This window comes from Tamandua tetradactyla, chromosome 6, assembly GCF_023851605.1.
Source record: "Tamandua tetradactyla isolate mTamTet1 chromosome 6, mTamTet1.pri, whole genome shotgun sequence".
NCBI classification, from domain to species: domain Eukaryota; kingdom Metazoa; phylum Chordata; class Mammalia; order Pilosa; family Myrmecophagidae; genus Tamandua; species Tamandua tetradactyla.
Genome location: NC_135332.1, coordinates 26,295,022 through 26,314,063, shown reverse-complemented (window position 1 = coordinate 26,314,063; position 19,042 = coordinate 26,295,022). Strand labels below are relative to the sequence as shown.

The window sequence follows — 19,042 nt, the reverse complement described above, 5'->3', positions numbered from 1 at the left end:
ATCCTATAAACTGTTTATGATGAGTTTCATAGATTTATCTCTTACTTTTTGAAGTAGTTCTACACTTTTGGATTAGGGGGGAGAGAGAGAGAGAGAGAGAGAGAGAGAGAGAGAGAGAGAGAGAGAGAGAGAGAGAGAGAGAGAGAGAGAGAGAGAGAGAGAGAGAGAGAACCGTCTCCTCTCAATCCTGCTTATTTTCCATCAGCACCAAATGAAAAATGAATGGCAGAGAACTCAGAAAGCACCACTCAGATGCTTTTTAAATGTCATTTATCCTCTTCAGCAGTTGCTGTCATGGGGAATTGGTATCATTTGCTTTGGAGATAACACAGGAGGTTTTACAGATGTAAATTGTGTCAAATTCATTCTCACTCCTCATGTCAAGGTTCCCTCTGGGCTCCTTGACAATTTGATTTGATTTTTACTTTACAAAATAAATCCTTCCTGAGATATGGCTAGAAGTACATGCAATATTCTAGGAAAGTCATATTATGATTGCTGTAAGATAATAGTTTATGATTTGTTTTCAAGTACAAATATGTACAGGAATATGTTTTTATTCATGGCCCACTTTCTTGTTGTCAATTTTAGTCTAAGCAATCATCTGAACTGATGCTTTCTATCATCGCTTTCCAAGGCATCCTAGTTTCTTTCCTAACTAGGCTCTTACTGGAAGCTTTCAACCGTTTTCCTCTAAAGAAAAATTTATAGTGGATCCTCCTAAGTGGATTGTCCTATTTGTTGGTGGTAGGCATTAGTTGTCACTTTACTGTTCACCATGTAAGAAAATGTTACCATTTACTAAGCATTTAGTATGTTCCAGCGATTGTAGTAGGTACTTTACCTATCTTACCTGGTTAGTCACCATAATAACCAATTTAAGTAGATGTTATTATCCTCATTTTATAGATGAGGAATCTGAAGCTAAGAGAGGTTATATAATGTGCTTCAGTTCACACACCTCTTATATACGAGTGTCTGGATTCAACAAACATGCCTGATCTTTAAACCTGCATTTTTAACAAATATGCTTACAAAACCTCATGGGATTTTCCTTCAGTTGAGCGTGAATAGGTTCACTTTGTATTATGCACAAGGGCTTAATTTTATCCATAAACTTAGAGATTTATTAACCTGTGCCCTCCAGAGAGTTTATTAAAATTTAAAATAAAACCAACCCTCACACAAACATTTGGACACCCCCCTCTCCATTTTTCTTTCCTTTATAGAAAAGTATCTGCTTATCTTTGTGTAATGATTGGAGTATTAAGCTAATTTCTCATTATTTCCATGGTTGAGTCATTCAGCTATTGCTGCATAACAAGCAACCACAAACTCTCATTCATATATAACAACAAGTTTTTTGGTCACATATCTATGGATCAGTTGGGATTTGGCTGAGTAAGTCTGGAACTGGCTTCTGGCCATTGGTTGCTTTGAGATTTCCCTCTGAAATTGGGTTGCCAGATTTAGAAAATAAAAAATACATGTCACCCAGTTAAATTCGAATTTCAGGTAAGCCACAAGTAAGTTTTTGGTATAAGTATGCCCCATGTAATATTTGGGTATTATTACATGGTATCACGTATTTTAGCTGATGACTCTTTTTCTTATGGCAGTGTTGCAAGGGAGCAATCCTGTCTATGCGAACACATTCCAAGTCTTTGATTAGGGCATGTCCTCTAGCATCCAGCTGGGCAATGCAAGTCACATGATGAAGCCCAGAGTCACCAGGTGGGTGAGGGTATTAACAAAGAATGTTTTAATCTACCAGAGTGGCAAATCAATTATGTTAATAATCTTAGCTGTGATGCGTGGACAAAGACTTAAAATTTTTTGAATAATTTTGGATCATTGAAATCCAGATTCAATTTTATTTACTGAGTTTCACTAATTCATGTGAGTAACTTCTGCTCCCCTTCCTACCTCTCTTTCTGATCAAGAAATGCTATTGATTTAAACAGGCACGACCTGATTTCTCTATAAGAAATGCACATTTCTGGGAATAACACCAATGTTATGAAAGTGGTTATTGATTCAATCAAGCATTTCAGTAGAAGTTATAGTTCATTGACAAATATAAGAAAAATTATTCCAATACCCGGTAAAATTTGGGAAAAAATATAATTAAGGGATTTCAGCAACGTAGATTGTAAGTTAAGATGAATTCCCCCTCTGTCTGCAAACATATCGGAATTCTGGGTACAACTTTTTAAAAGTCATACATTTCTAAGCTTAAAAAAAAAAAAAAGAAAATTGAAGTCCTAAGGTGCCAAAATGATGCGGAACTCATGGCCCGATTGTCCAGCCTGTGATCTGATGCTGTCGCTTCTTCAGAGTACAGCTCAGTTACCTGGAATTTTAATGCCCTTACAGGCCAAAAGACATTACTTTGGGCCCATGAAAAGCTGAGACTCAGCTTTTTGTTTGTCTCAGCTTTGTCCTGAGACAAAAGAAGTGGACATTTTCAGCCCACTGACAAAGAGGAGCCCAGGGAATCTTGTTTTGAGGGGCATATTGATAGAAGGAAAATAATTCCATATCCAGAACTGAAAGCTCACAATTTAAGTGGGTTTAGAGTTCAGTTTTAGACTTTTATGTGGTGTAGGAATCATGAGCTGTGATATTCATTTTTTCAATCCACAGAAACCCATGGGGGCTCCCAGCAGGAGCAAGCTGAAAACCATCAAAAGGCAGAACCAAACGTGTTCTGTTTCTTCATGTAAAATTTTTCATTATTTTCATGAATTCATGTTCTACAGGAATGGTTTTATTTTTTTCCTATAGGAACTTCATAGTTCTTGGGCATGGAAACATCCTAATTTTTAAAAAATTTACTGACCAATTATTGGTCTCAGTTATGTCTGAAAATCAGGTCTTTCTACTCTTGTTAGTTTGTTTACTACTATGGGGACAAACATGATTTCCTCCACCCCTTATCCTTGTGATTGCCTACCACTAGAAACCATGAGGTTCATCTGGATGATAGTGAAAATGGTGGCTCTCAAAGCCTTGGTTTGGACATTCCTTAGGGATATCCCTTTTTGGGGGGCCATTGGAGAGTAATTGTCCCATTAGCAAATATCTGCTAACTTACTGGGTTCTGAGCAGGCATCTCTGCTCTCTGACTTTGGCAGAAGGTGATTGGAGAATCTTTCCAATTGCAGTACTGCCTCCTAAATTAAAGCTGTGTTCTGGGTTCTCTGTCTTTTAAAGCCAAGCCAATCACATCAGTCCCTTTAACTTTTGAACCTTTTTCAGTTTATCCTAGAAAATTTTAGTGATCTTAGTTTGTTGATGAAAGAAGTGATGGCACCTTGTGCCTCTTGACATTTTTACTTTTATCTTTCATGGTTTTGCTTTGTTCACCATATGAAATCCTCAGGTGTGTGGTGTCATATAGGTCACTTTGTTCTAAGGGATCAACAGGAAGTTCTCACAACCTCTGAGCAGCTGGTGTCAGGTGTTCATGTGGAGTTGCACTGCAGTTTAGGAGTTTTCGTTCTCTGCACTTCTCTTCTCTTAAATACGAAGAGTTGTTGTGACTTGAAATCCCATCACTATCAAAAATAGTAGCCCAAATTTGCTGATTATAACTCATAGAGGTGAGGACCTGACTCATCTTCATGAATAAATGCTTCTACTTATTCCAATAAGTACAAGACAAAGCTCAGTGACTGATATCAGTAGCTTAGCACCACTTCCCTGTTCTGCCTTAGTCCTACACTGACCAGCACTATTTTGTAGTCCTTCTGTTAAGAGGTGGAGTCTACTTCGCCACCTCTTGCACCTGGTGCAACTATCTTTGACCAATAAAACATGGTGGAGGTGGTATTGTGTGAGTTCCAGAACCAAAGCCTCTTGAAGCTTTACCTTTGCAGTCTTAAAACAAAGCTACCAGCATATGAAAAAGCCCAGAAGGATATACCAGTGAAATGTCCTCACAGCAAAAGATGGGCCAGTGCTTACTTGACCAGTCACCTGGTCAAGTTGACACATGAAACATCACAGGCAGTATTGAAAGCTGTGGCAGTTCAAGTTCTAAATCAGGACTTGAGAAATCCTTACAATGCTTGCTTGCTGGGTAGGTTTCAATTTTCTATGTTGAATTTTCAATTCAGTACTTCATTCTAGAAAGATAGAAGCTTGTAAAATGGTAGATTCTAAGCAAATTAGGACAAATAAATGGGCATTGTTTTTTTTAGGTGAGCTGGGGCAAGGCAATGTAAATAAAATCCTGTAATAATGGGTTTTGGGGGAGAACTAGAAAGTTTGGTGCAGAAGCCAGGCTAAATTCAGACATGAAATTTTGGCCACCTAGACTGGAGAGAAGAATGTGAGTTTCTATTAGTGAAGACTTAGCCTGGGGTCCAAGGATGTTGATGATGGAGATTGGAGTGGGAAAATGATGATGGGAAAAATGAAATGGCCTAATTGGTTTGGCCAGCTGCATTTGTGGTGGAATGAAGAGTAGTTTGATTTGATATATAGGTGGGATCAGGTTTTGCTCTAACATGATTATCAGTATCAACACCTTATTTGGTATATTTGCAAATGTAAGGGAATTGTGTAAGAAGACCCTGTATTGAGCTGCTGTTTCTAAACTATATGTAAATCATTGGTTCTCCAGGCTGAATGCGTATTCGAGCTCTCTGGACAACTTAAAATATTTCTCATGCCTAGGCTTTGTGCCCAAGAAATTCAGCTTCAAATGTTCTCTAGTCAAGCCCAGGCAAGTGAGCCCATGAGCATCTAGAGTTGAGAACCACAGTTCTAGGTTTAGGATTCTTGATGCCATGTTGGCTACAAGACCACCATTCCTCAGGAAGAGATGTTCAGCTCACACCTGTGTCCTACAGGAAGCTGGGCCAATAACCAGGAGGAGCTCTGACTAAGGTGGAAACGCAAGTCAGTTGATTTGGTAGGGTGGTAGAAGGACAAACCAGCTAAACCTCATATACATTGGCAAAATAGATTAATGTATACATTTTTGGTGTACATGTGTGTGAGAGAGAGTTGAACATTAAAGAAATCATATGTATGGCTTCATACAGGAGCCAGAGTTGTTTATCCAGCTACTTACTGAAATTCTTCTCTTAGATATCCAGTAGACAGCTCAAGCCAATAGAGCTATTGTTTTGTTTTGTTTTGTGTTTCCAAAACACCTGTGATTCCTTCAGTTTTCCCTTTCTCAGTAAATGGCACTGACAACCACCTAGTTCCTCAAGCCTAGGAACTAAGACTCTGAATAATTTCTTTCCATCCAAATGCTTCATCGTCAAGTTATATTTTTAACACCAGTGAACTATCTTATAAAGTGTTCCACTTCTTTCCATCTCCGCTGCTACCCCCCAAATCCACCAGATTTCTCTGCTTCCTAACTTCTCTCTCAGTTGACTCTCTGTTCATATTCCTGCTCTAAGATAAATTCTCTACTGATCAGTGTAATATCTCCTTTAAAAATAATGTTATGAAATATTTAAAGCATATAAATGGCATAAATACTGATAAGCATACATGTTCTTATCTTGAGAAAGAAAATATTATCAAATGCACAGTTGAAACAAGTGTGTTTCTTTCCTCATTGATATTCCTCTCTTCTTTTCTCTCTACTCGAAGTACACTGTCCTGAATTATCATTCCTATACATTTTTTTAGGCTTTTACTATATGTGTATGTTCCCCCAAGCCATGCATAGGGATGTTTTATATGTTTAAAAACTCTATAAACGGCATCATTCTATAAATATTCTTGTTGTTTTCTGTTCAATATTATATGTGAGCTTCATCCATGTTCATGATTTTGCTTCTATTTCATCTGCTCTCCCTGCTTTATATTATTCTATTGTATAAATAGATATGCCATACTTTAAGTGTACTGTAAAAGTATGTTTGGGAATTTGAAAATGAATTTCTAAATAATCATTAGTTGAAAAATCATAATATAAAACTGGTAAATTTCATAATAGTGAAAATGCTATATATAAAAACCTTTAGAATATAGATAAAATGGTACTTTGAATGAACTACATCACATTTTATATTTTCCCAGATACTGCCAAACTGCACTCCAGAAGGTACCAGTATAATACATAGCATCAGTAAGTGAGAGATGTGTTTTTCTTCTTCTCTTTGCCAACATTTGGTTTTGTCAACCTTTTATGTTTTTGCCAGTGTACAAGGGCAGAATCTATTTTATTATCATTTGAATTTGAATATTCCTGTTTACTTGTGAGGTCAAATACATTTTCACAAGCTTTTTGGACATTTTGTTACCTTCTTTTGTAAATTTTCTTTATACGCTTTGCCTATTTACTTTTTTTTTTCTCATTGAATTTTAGGAATTTTTAATATATTTTGGATAATAATAATTTATTTGTTTTTTATACCTCAAAAAGTCTCCTTCCTAATCACAGGGTATTTTATACCTTTTTAATTTTGTTGAAATCAAATTTATCAACTTTTTCCTTAAAATATTCTTCTTGCATCTTAAGTTACCCTTCCTACACTGTGATAAGAAAGTTATACCTTTAAATATCTTAAAACAGATTTAAAATTTTTAGTTAACGTCTAGGTAGTTGATCCATTTGGAATTTATTTTTGAATATTGTAAAATATTGGGGAATGACTTTTTCATATTGAATTCCAATTGACCCAATGCTATATATTTAATTTTCTATCTTTTCCCATTGATTTTTAATGTTTCCTTTCACAGACTTTAAGTTTCCATATAAGCTTGGTTTCTGTTTGTAAGCTCTTTAATATATTCCACTGAAACAATTTGTGCATTAATACTCTGCCTCAAATATTGTAGTTTTGTAATAGGTTTGAATGTCTGGTAGGGAAAATCCCCTCTACTTACTTTTTTTCAGCATTCTTTTGGCTAAACTTGGACTTATTTATCTTCTATATATGTATTTTAGAAACCATTTACCATGTTCCACGAAAAAAAAACTCACTTAGATTTTAATCAGAATTGTGCTGAATTTATTGATTCAACTAGGAAGAATTACCATATTTATAATATTAAATCTTCCTAATAATAAATGATGTTAACTCTCCATTTTTAAATAAATTTTCTGAAATAACTCTGATATATTCTTCATAAATCTTTCATATCTTATTAGATTTATGTTGAGGCAACTTATAACATATGTAGCTATCGGGAATGATAGCTTCCATTCCATTAAATTGAAATTTGTAATTGACTATTGCAGGTATATAAAAATTTTACTGTTTTTGTTACTTAAAATTCTATCTCAGGACACCTGCAAGCTCATTTTTTAGTACACGCTTGTCTGTAGATTTCCTATGATGATGACAGTATTGTCTGAAATACCAATAATTTATTTTTCTGTAGGCTCTATAATTCTTTTTTTTCTTGTCATATTGCATTGGCTAGGACCCCAAATACAACGCTGAAAGAAGTGATATAAATTATCCTTGTCTTATTCCTCATTTTATCAGGAATACTGAAGTTTGTTTAAGTATTATGTTTGCTGTGAGAGTTTGATAAATAACATTGACCGGGGTAAAGAAGTTCTCTTTATCTAAGTTTGCTAAGAGTTTTAAAAATAGTGAATGATTGTTATATATTATTGAATAATTTTTGGAAGCTTTTGATATGGTCATGTAGTTTTCCCATTTAATGTACTAGTGTCATAAAATTCATTTAAATATTTTCTAATTTTGAAGCACTTCTGAAATTTTGGACAAGATCAAGTTGTTTATGATATGTTATTTCTTTTATATATTGCTGAGTTTAATTTACTAATATTTATTATATTTTTGCATCTGTTATCGTCTATAATATAGGTCTATACTTTGCCTTTATCATACTGTTGCCATCTGGTTTTGATATTATTGTTACACTGATGTCATAAAAATGAGTTAAGGGGCATTCCCTGTTTTCTATTCTTTTTTCCAGTTTAAATAAAAGAAGAATTCCTTTAAGATTTAGTAAACTTACTTCTAAATCAATATATGCCTGATAGTTTTAGTATCAATGTTAAAATTAATAATTTAGGTTGCATGGGTAGTTTCGTGGTTAGAATGCCTGCCTTTCGTGTGGGAGACCCAGGTTTAATTCCTGGACCATGCACCCCCCCAAAAAAATTAATAATTGAATTTTTAAATTTCTTATTATAATCTCCTTCTTAAATTGGATTTATCGATTGATGGGGTTGAGGTGGGGATATAAAAGAAAGGGGAATCTAAAAGCATGATTCCAAGCTAACTTATTCCAATGTTACAAATAAAATACAATAAAATAAAAGCTTCTATCTCCAACCTGATGATTAGAAAAGTTTTGGATGTATAAAATCCCCAATATCATCATCAGTAAGATCCTCCATGATTTTGGAACTCCTGATATCATGACTATACTCTCAACTCTTCCTTGTCAGATTTAAAGTATATTTCATCCTACTGTGCTCCTGCTCAATTCACATCAGCTAAGGCAGATCCCCATGAGTTGTATACTAAGGGATCTTTTATTATTGCAAGAGGATGTCATAACTCTATGGTTAATATCTTCGCAACATATCTCTAAAGACATCTGAAGAAATATGGAGTATATTGTATAGCTGAACAAATAATCGTAAACCTGCTCAGTTCAGTAGCTTAGGGCAATTTCAGAACCTTGTAACTGGCTAATCCTAGTATAAGTAAAAACCTCAAGAGCAGGGGTTCTAACCAGACGTCCAAACCCTTTTTAGAGTATTTTCATATTCACACGAAAGGGACACCACCCCTGGAGATTTTAATCTTAATGTGCAGCCCAGCTGACAACTAAGTCTCAGGACTGTGAACTAATTCCAATAACAATCCTTAGAAAGATAAACTGAACTCTGGGATGCCAACTTTCAAGGACCAATATAGGTTAGGATGTTTAATGAGGACGTATTTGAGTTATGAGAAATACCCTAAGAGGCCACACTCAGAAACTATCTAGATGGGCTCCATTTCTTTAAAAATACGATAGAATATGCATTTTTCTTCTCAGCAGAGCTCAATAGTAAGACACAACCCACTTTACGATTATATATTCTGAAACAATGTTTTTGAATGAAATGAACTAAGCATATTAAATTCTTTATAAGAAAATTTCCTTCTTTCATTGGAATGCACTTTTTTCCCAAAAATCTGTTTTTACCCTTTTTTCCAAGTATAGTCAGTGGTACTAAAGGGTATAATGTGTTAAGGGTGTAATGTGTTTTAGTTACAAGCTACAGACTAACAAAATCTATCCTAATTTAAGATATTAACACATGTGCACACACACTTGCACACTTCACTCTTGTTTTACTACCCTAAAATATCTGTATTTGATAGAGCATTTATTTTCAAAGTGATTACAGCATGGGTTGTTTTATCTGTACCTTTAGGTAAAATATAATTGCCTAGTTACTTAAAAAAATGATTATGAAAGTGACCAAGACCATTCCAATGAATTCCTATGTGAGGAAACGTTTATTGGAAAGCAGAGAAGCACATACACATAAAGGATAGGGGAAACAAAAATAAAATCACAGTAGTAACAGTTCACGATGGGAGGGAGTTTTCTCTGAGACTTGAACAGGGACAGAATTAGTAGGACTGGGGATAGCTCATGCGAGTCAGGAGCTCTGTTCTATTGAGCACGCAACATGTTTTAAAAGGAGGGTCTACATTCTGTGAAGGGAAGCAGTAAGGAAGTGGATGTTCCAAGCACCGATTCAGCAGCAGGAGCTGCAGCAGGTGGGGCAGGGGCAGGTGGAGATGACACAGGTTGGGCGATAGCAGTTGGTGTGGCAGGAGACTTGGCCACAGACTGGGCGCAGGCAGCAGCAGGTGCGGCAGCAGCAGGGATTACAGCAAGAAGGACGGCAGCAGCTGGAGATGCAGCAGCTGGGACGGCAGCAGCAGGAACCACAGCAGTTGGACCCACCACAGCTGGAACCACCGCAGCTGGATCCACAGCAGTTAGAACCACCACAGCTGGATCCACAGCAAGAGGGGCGGCAGCAGCTGGAGATGCAGCAGCTGGGGCGGCAGCAGCAGGATCCACAGCAGTTAGAACCACCGCAGCTGGATCCGCAGCAAGAGGGGCGGCAGCAGCTGGACCCACAGCAGCTGGGTCTGCAACAGCTGGACACACAGTAGCGGGGGCAGCAGCAGATGGACCTGCAGCAGGTGGTCCTGCAGCAGGTGTTCTGGCTGCAGCAGGGGGGGCAGCAGCAGGTGTTCTGGCAGCAGCCTTGGCCACAGCCCTGGCCAGAGCAGACGGAACCACAACAGGAGTTGACCATGGTGTCAGAGGGTGGAGGATCTGGGTGAGTTTCCAGGAGAGTGAGGTTTTTGAGTTTGGAAGAATCCTTGACCCATATCCCCATTTATACCCTGTGGAGGGGCTGCTGTCAACATGCCAAGCATTATTTCCCTGTTATTATTTATCCTGTTGGAACATTTAATCATTTAATTGCATGATTGTGTTTTCCTAATTAAACACTCCAAAACGGAGAAAATAACCTCTTTCCTTTTCCTGATGTGCTCCTGTGTTTCTAATTATGGCACTTCTCACATTTCTTTCTTGGTGGGTGTCACCTTAGTCATTGGCCTGTGTAGTGTCTTGCACAAAGCATTTGTCACATGACTTTCTGAAATTTTGCTTTTGAAAGTGACATTCCCTGAAGATCCTGGAGAATGGGTCTCCAGCCTACTAAGATATCTTTAGTTGTCAAAGGTGAGTGGAGAATGTGCTGGTCAGGTACAATGCTGCGAGGAAGCAGAAGGAAAGTCCCCTTTAGTGGACTCATGTCGTGTCTATAATGAGGGTGACTGTGCTCGTATGTGGGCATCTGGATGGTCACGGAGAGAGTGGGACCCAAGGCAGTTCTCAACTCTGTGTTGGGATCTTGCTCCACAGTCTCAGGGGGAAGCACTTAGCAGTGATGCGCTGCTTTTAAATAGCAAACCAGCCACACTTTTGGAAGACAAGAATATCTTCCAGCTTATGCATTGGTAAGTTTTGATTTGTTTCTTGATTGTGAAACTTGCACAATGGATTTTTCCTTACAGGGGCCCTATTGTATGAAAACATATTAAGAATAATTAAGCCTTTTGAAGACATGCATCTAAGATGTTCTCCAGGTTACTATGTGTATAGCAGATGAGCACTTATTTCTTTCTTATAGATACTTGACTAAGAATATGGCAACAATGAGAAGAATTGAAATATTTTTAGTAAAATTATTTATTCTTAGTATACAGAACATAATTTCAAGATCCCGTATTACTTATTTTTCAAAGCATATTTATATCCAAGTTTTGGAAAGTGAATTTGGAGGAAATCAAGAACCAAACAGGGAGGGAAAGGTGGTGAAAAGAGCTCAAATAATTTAGTTCTATTTAAAGCAGATTATTTAATATGACAGCGGCTACATCTATGGAAGTTTTCTGGGAGGGGAGCCGTATAACTTCCATTTGGTCGCAAAGTTTATGGCAGTCAAAGGAATCTGAAAAACACATGGTTTAAGACCAAGTTTTCCTGCTCTGAATGTACACCAAACTCCTGATTGCACATATATATCACTTATATATATCAATGTAGACACACAGCAAATGTTGATGATAAAGTTGTGTTAGATATTCCATGATAATTCTGGAGGGAGGAAGTCTTTTTGTACAATACAGATCGAGTCAAATACCTTTGGAAAAGTTCTGGTTAAAATGGTCCTCTGTATCATACTGAAGAAGAAATCATTCCTTACACTGCTGTTTGGAAACTTGCTTCCATGAGTAAGGACCTTCACTTAGGTAAATACTGAGGCTCAAATAATTTGGGTTCCCAAAGATTTCTGCAATTGTCTTGGAATTGGCAAGTGCTTTTACAGTTCATATTTGACATATTTTGAAGTTGTTTCACATTCAGTGGACTGGTTCTTCACATATTCTACAAAAGCTGGACTGTTTAACAGACGTTTTGGAGCCCAACGTTGGTTTGCAGTGGCCACGAACACTTGTAAAGCAGCACAGGGAAGGGTTGATTACTGATGCCACTAAAGCGTTTCAGTGAGTCCCAAGATAAAAAGGAAAACCAGGATTCTAATGATCCTCAGGAGGTCATCAGTTGGCTGCTCAGCAGGTAAATACAGAAGAGATGAAACTGCATCCAACCATGTGATTTTTAGGTCTGTTGAGACATTCTTTGCTCGATGTCCTGTTCTCATGAGCAAGTATTCGAAGAAAGTTCCTATTTTACTGTAAAACCTGTTTTCCTTCAATATTGGACTCCAGGATTCACATAGTGTCCACTGCTACGCCAATCATGGTGGGGTCTTGACTTTCTGTCATTTCAAAGACCTTTTTCCACAAGGACAGGAAAATGCTCACAGATCTATTGAGAATATCCAATATAGCCAAGTTTCCAAAACATCACAATCCCTGGCAAATAGAAGCGAGAGAATGGGTCTGAATCTGCCCCAGCAATTAGGTTAGAAATCCAGTCAATTACTCCTCCTTGCACAAGGTACTGTTTTCCATGATGGGTATATGTCATAGTTCCTACACAGGCAACTCTGACAAGTCCATCCTCACCTGTTAGCACTCTGAGGATCTGAGTTACCAATCCAAAGCTGGTAACGTACTTCAAAGATTCTGGCGACACAGAAGAAATCTCTACAATTAGCTCATATGCCCTGTACTGAACAATGTCATTTGCTTTCATTACATTTTTCATTTGGTCTTGTATACTGCTCTCAAATAAAGCTCCAATCCAGCTTGCTTTACTGAGATTCGTGACAGGCATTTGATGGTCACTTTAGCTACAGACAGGTTTTCTCTTCTGCTCTTGTATCTCAAACACTGCTTCATGGACACTGCAAGCCAAAAAGTGAAGTAGGCAGGTCATTTAAATCCTTCATCTTTTCCAAATCATCTTCATTTTCACCAAAACCCATCTCTTCTACCTCTTCTTGGTAGGTGCTACAGAGATCTCATTCGCTGTCATTACAGGATTTCGTAGTGTCCTTTAGTATTATTCCTTAAAAGCAGGTCTTTCCCATTATTAAAGTTTTAGGATGTTTACCAAAGACCCACAACTTAAAAAAATATTTTTTTATTGATAGAACACCTTACAAACATACATTCTTTTTTGACAGTATTATTTTTTAAATTAATATTTTTAAAAAATATTATAAGAGAGAAACGAAAACATTCTTAACATATGCTCAATCCATTCTACATGTATAATCAGTTATTCACAATATCATCACATAGTTGCATCTTCATCATCATGATCATTTCTTAGAACGTTTGCATCAATTCAGAAAAAGAAATAAAAAGGCAACAGAAAAATTAAACGAAAACAGAAAAAAAAATTATACGTACCATACCCCTTACCCCTCCCTTTCATTGATCACTAGCATTTCAAACTAAATTTATTTTAACATTTGTTCCCCCTATTATTTACTTTTATTCCATATGTTATACTTGTCTGTTGGCAAGGCAGATAAAAGGAGCATCAGTCACAAGGTTTTCACAATCACACAGTCACATTGTGAAAGCTATATCATTATACAATCATCATCAAGAAACATGGCTACTGGAACACAACTCTACATTTTCAGACAGTTCCACCAGCCTCTCCATTACATCTTGGATAACAAGGTGATATCTACTTAATGCGTAAGAATAACCTCCAGGATAACCTCTCCACTCTGGAATATCTCAGCCATGGACAGTTTGTTTCATTTTACTCTTCCCCCTTTTGGTCAAGAAGGTTTTCTCAATCCCTTGATGCTGGGTCTCAGCTCATTCTAGAGCTTTTCTCAATTCCTTGATGCTGAGTCTCAGCTGATTCTAGGATTTCTGTCCCACGTTGCCAGGAAGGTCCACACCCCTGGGAGTCATGTCCCACATAGACAGGGGGAGGGTGGTGAGTTTGCTCGTTGTGTTGGCTGGAGAGAGAGGCCATACCTAGCAACAGAAGAGGTTCTTGGGGGTGACTCTTAGGTCTAATTTTAAGTAGGTTTGACCTATCTTTTGTGGGGTTAAGTTTCATATGAACAAGCCCCAAGACTGGGGGTTCAGCCTACAGCTTTGGTTGTCCACACTGCTTGGAGAATATCAAGAATTCAACTTGGGGAGGTTGAAGTTTCCCCCGTTCTCACCATTCAGGATTAAATCACTCTGGGATTCACAGGGCATCACTCTGGACAAACCAACAAAATCTCATGTCCTACCCAAAGTTCCATGTACTTATGTTGTTCAACTAACTACCTACTATCTAAGTTATATTAGGAGATGCACCAGTCAAAATATAAATTTTGTACCAAATAAACATTTTTTTTTGCTTTAGTCTCACGCATAAGTTGAAATTTTAAAATATTAATTACCATCTATTTTTAGCACCCTGCAGTAATGACTTTCCTTTGTTCTCCCTCACACAAAAACATTTTTAAAATTTGCACATTTAGTCACTATCATTATACATTCTAGGCATTCCTAGATTATACCATCTCTGTCTTTATTGTCTATCTTTCTTTCTGATTTCATTTATACCCCGGTCCTCCTCCCTCTATCACTCTCACATTCAGCTTCATTCAGTGTTTTAACATAATTGTATTACAGTTAGATAGTATTGTGCTGTCCATTTATGAGTTTTTGTATTAGTCCTGTTGCACAATCTGTATCCCTTCAGCTCCAATTACCCAATATCTTACCCTATTTCCATCTCCTGATGGTCTCTGTTACCAACAAGATATTCAAAGTTTATTCACTAATGTAAGTTCATATCAGTGAGACCATACAGTATTTGTCCTTTTGTTTTTGGCTAATCTCACTCAGCATAATGTCCTTAAGGTCCATCCATGTTGTTACATACTTCATAACTTTATTCTGTCTTAAAGCTTCATAATATTCCATTGTATGTATATGCCACAGTTTGTTTAGCCACCTTTCTGTTGATGGACATTTTGTCTGTTTCCATCTCTTGGTAACTGTAAATAATGCTGCTATAAACATTGGTGTGCAAATGTCCATTTATGTCCTTGCCCTCATGTCCTTTGAGTAGAGACAGCATATAGATGGGTCCTGTTTTTTAATCCATTCTGACATTCTATGTCTTTTGATTGGGGAGTTTAATCCATTAACATTTAGTGTTATTACTGCATGGGTAGTACTTTCTTCTACCATTTTGCCTCCTGGATTTTATATGTCATATCTAAATTTCTTTCTTTTTACCTTTACTCATAGCCTTCCTTTCTACACTATTCTCCACACCTCTTTCTTCTGTCTTTTTGTATCTGTCTCTGGTGCTCCCTTTAGTCTTTCTTGCAGAGCTGGTCTCTTGGTCACAAATTCTCTCAGTGATTTTTTGGTCAAAAATGTTTTAATTTTTCTCTCATTTTTGAAGGACAATTTTTCTGGATATAGAATTTTTGGTCGGCAGTTTTTCTCTTTTAATAATTTAAAACTGCCTCCATGGTTTCTGCTGAGAAATCTATGCATAATCTTATTGGGCTTCCCTTGTATGTGATAGATGCTTTTCTATGGCTGCTTTCGAGATTCTCTCTTTCTCTTTGACCTCTGACATGCTAATAAATGACTTGGAGTACGTCTATTTGGATCTATTCTCTTTGGGGTACACTGCACTTCTTGGATCTGTAGTTTTAATTCTTTCGTAAGAGTTGGGAATTTTCAGTGATAATTTCCTCCATTAGTTTTTCTACCCATTTTCCCTTCTCTTCTCCTTCTGGGACACCCACAACACATATATTCATGTGCTTCATATTGTCATTCAATTCCCTGAGTCCCTGCTCATATTTTTCCATTTTTCCCTATATTTTCTTTTTTCTTGTCGGATTTCAGATGTTCCATCCTCCAGTTCACTGATCCTGTGTTCTGCCTCTCAAAATCTACCATTGTAGGTATCCCTTGTTTTTTTCATCTTGTCTACTGTGCCTTTCATTCCCATAAGTTCTGTGATTTGTTTTTTCAGACTTTTGATTTCTTCTTTTTGTTCATTCCTTGCCTTCTTTATATCCTCCCTCAATTCATTGATTTGGTTTTTGATGACGTTTTCCAGTCTGTTTGTATATTCTGAATTAATTGTTTCAGCTCCTGTATCTCATTTGAATTTTTGGTTTGTTCCTTTGACTGGGCCATATCGTCAATTTTCCTAGTGTGATTTATTATTTTTTGCTGGTGTCTAGGCATTTAATTACCTTAATTAGTTTATTCAGGAGATTGCTTTCACTTCTTTTACTAAGGGTTTTCTTGCTGGATGAATTTGTTGTCTATCTGTTTTTGACATTCAGTTCAGCTTTTTCTGGACCTCTAGCTTAGGTTTTATTTAACAGAAGAGAATTTTTCAGTTCTTGTTCTTGTTTCTTGCCCTGCTTGTATGGTGTCTTTTTCACCCCACCCTTAGGAGGGTCTACTTAGGTATTTTGCCCCAGCCGGATTTTCACAGACCAAGCTGGCCTCCTATCAGGTGGAAAGAGCCACCTGCGTCGGTTGTCCCTGAGGTTGAGGCCCAGCAGGTTGAAAGACTTTCCTGTGAAGTCTCTGGGCTCTGTTTCTCTCATCCTGCCCAGTATGTGGCACTTATCTGCCTGCAGGTCCCACCAGCATAAGATGATGAGACACCTTTAACTTTGGCAGACTGTCCCTGCTGGAGGCATGGTGGAGATGGAGGAGAGGTTGTAGGCTGGCTTTAATGGATTCACATTACCAAGTCCTGGTGTCTGAATTCCTTAAGGAGGGATTCCACCTGAGTTGGGCTTCACCCCTCTCCTAGGGAAGGCTCAGGCTCCAGACAAGCCCTCAGATGAGCTTGTTTCTGCCTATGCCTGGGGCAGTTGCAGCCTGAGAAGCCTTGCTGCTGCACCCAAAGACAGTCAAGCCATTGTGGAAACACAGCCACAAAAACCCCAGTTTCCTCTTTTTTTTCTTTTTACATCAACCCTGCCCTTTTGGTGCCTGGGACAAAATGAGGGACCTCTGCTTTGACCAGGTTCACCTAAGCTGGGGGCCTATTTTTAGTGGTCAGAATTTGTTAATTAATTCCACAGTTGGCCTTTGCTTGGGCTCAGCCCCTGCTGCTGGTAAAGTCTCTTTCCTTTCCCCTCTGGGAAGCAGCCTGTCCATGAGGGGTGCCGGCCATCGTGGCATGGGGAACTCATGGTTCTGCGGGAGCTCGCAGCCAGTCCAGCTTGGTCCAGACTCGGGTATGCTGTGTGTCCGGTCACTGAAGTGACCCCAGGAGCTGTTCTGTACTGTTTCTGGTTATTTAGTAGCTGTTCTGGAGGACGAACTAAAACGCGCACATTGCTAAGCTGCCATCTTGGCCCCACAAACATACATTCTTAATATACAAACATTCCATACATGGTGTACAATCAATGGCTCATGATATCATCATATAGTTGTGCATTCATCACCATGATCATTTTGTTTTTAACATTTGCATTACTCCAGGAAAAGAAATTAAAAAAAAAAATTCAAACAAACCATACCTCTAACCCCTCCTTCTCATTGACCACTAGTATTTTCATCTACCCAATTTATTTTAACCTTTGTTTCCCCTATTATTTATTTTTCATTCATATTTTTACTCATCTGTCCATACCCTAGCTAAAAGGAGCCTCAGGCACAAGGTTTTCACAATCATACAGTCACATTGTAAAAGCAAAATCATTACACAATCATCTTCAAGAAACAAGGCTACAGGGACACCGATCTACAGTTTCAGGTACTTGCCTGTAGTCAATCGAATACACCTAAACTAAAAAAGGGAGCTCTACATAATGTGTACGAATAACCATCAGGAAAACCTCTTGACTCTGAAACTCTCTGCCACTGACACTTTATTTTGTCTCATTTCTCTCTTCCCCCTTTTGGTCAAGACGATTTTCTCAATCCCTTGATATCAGATTCTGTCTCATCCTGGGATTTCTGTCCCACGTTTCCAGGGAGATTTATACCCCTGGGAGTAACGTCCCACGTAGAGGGGGAGGTCAGTGAGTTTACCTGCCATGTTGGGTTAGAGAGAGAGAGAGAGGTCATATCTGATCAACAGGAGAGGGTCCTGGGGGTGACACTTAGACATAATTTTAAGTAGCTTTAGCCTATATTTTGCAGGAATAAGTTTCATACGGGCGCACCCCAAGATCAAGGGCTCGACCTATTCATTTGGTTGTCCCCTCTGCTTGTAAGAATATCAGAAATTCTGCAAATGGGGAAGTTGAATATTGTCCCCTTCTTCCCCAATGCCCCATTGCAAATCCTTCTTTATTCACTGTTTGCATCGCTGGACCCACTATTTTTGATAAGACATTTTGTTTCAAGTTCCTTCCTCCAACGCCTCTTCCTGCAGCAGAAAGAAAAGATACCCAAGTTTCAAAAAGTTACAGAATCAATAACGATGATCATCCATGGATCATGCTGGGGATAGGGGAAGGCGGGAGAAAGGGAGGGGCATCCAACTTCATGTCTCCCTGCCTTTCTGTTGGCGCCTCTCCTACCTTCAGTAGAGGCTGGGCCTGTCATTTTCAAAAGTCAAACAGTTATCGGGAGAAAATTGCTGCGCGCTTGCCGCAGCAGGAATGGAGGAAAGAAGCCGGGGAGAACTGACGGGGCTCTGGAGGAGGGAGGCTTTGCGGAGACAGGCGGGCGGAGGCCTGAGAACAAGGAGGTCGGGCCCCTGGGGGCCGACAGCAGAATCACCCGCGGCCCCGCCACGCCCTTCCCTGCCCGACCCCGCCCACGGGAGCTGTGGCCTCGGTGAGGGCGCGAGCCCAGCCTGGAGCCCCGCCAAGTGGCCTGCGTCGCGCGGACCGGTCCCCGGGATGCGCGCTCCTGAATTGAAATTGTATTAATTAAATAATTTATAGCAAAACGCAGCATGTGGTGAAGTCCCACAAGCTCTTCAAAGTGAGGAAACAGTAACAGCCTGAAGTTCCCTGGCAAACTGTTAGTAGTTTGCTATACGGAGTGTTTTTCCTACCACGGCAGGGAAGAAAACTCAGTTTAGTTAGCCTTCCAAAAAGTTTCAAAATAGG

The 19,042-nt window shown here is 38.6% G+C and overlaps 1 pseudogene; it reads right to left on the bottom strand.

The window, feature by feature from the left end:
• Positions 1 to 11,738: 11,738 nt before the first annotated feature.
• On the bottom strand, positions 11,739 to 12,851 carry LOC143686602 (26S proteasome non-ATPase regulatory subunit 5 pseudogene; annotated as a pseudogene).
• Between the last annotated feature and the right edge of the window lie 6,191 nt (positions 12,852 to 19,042).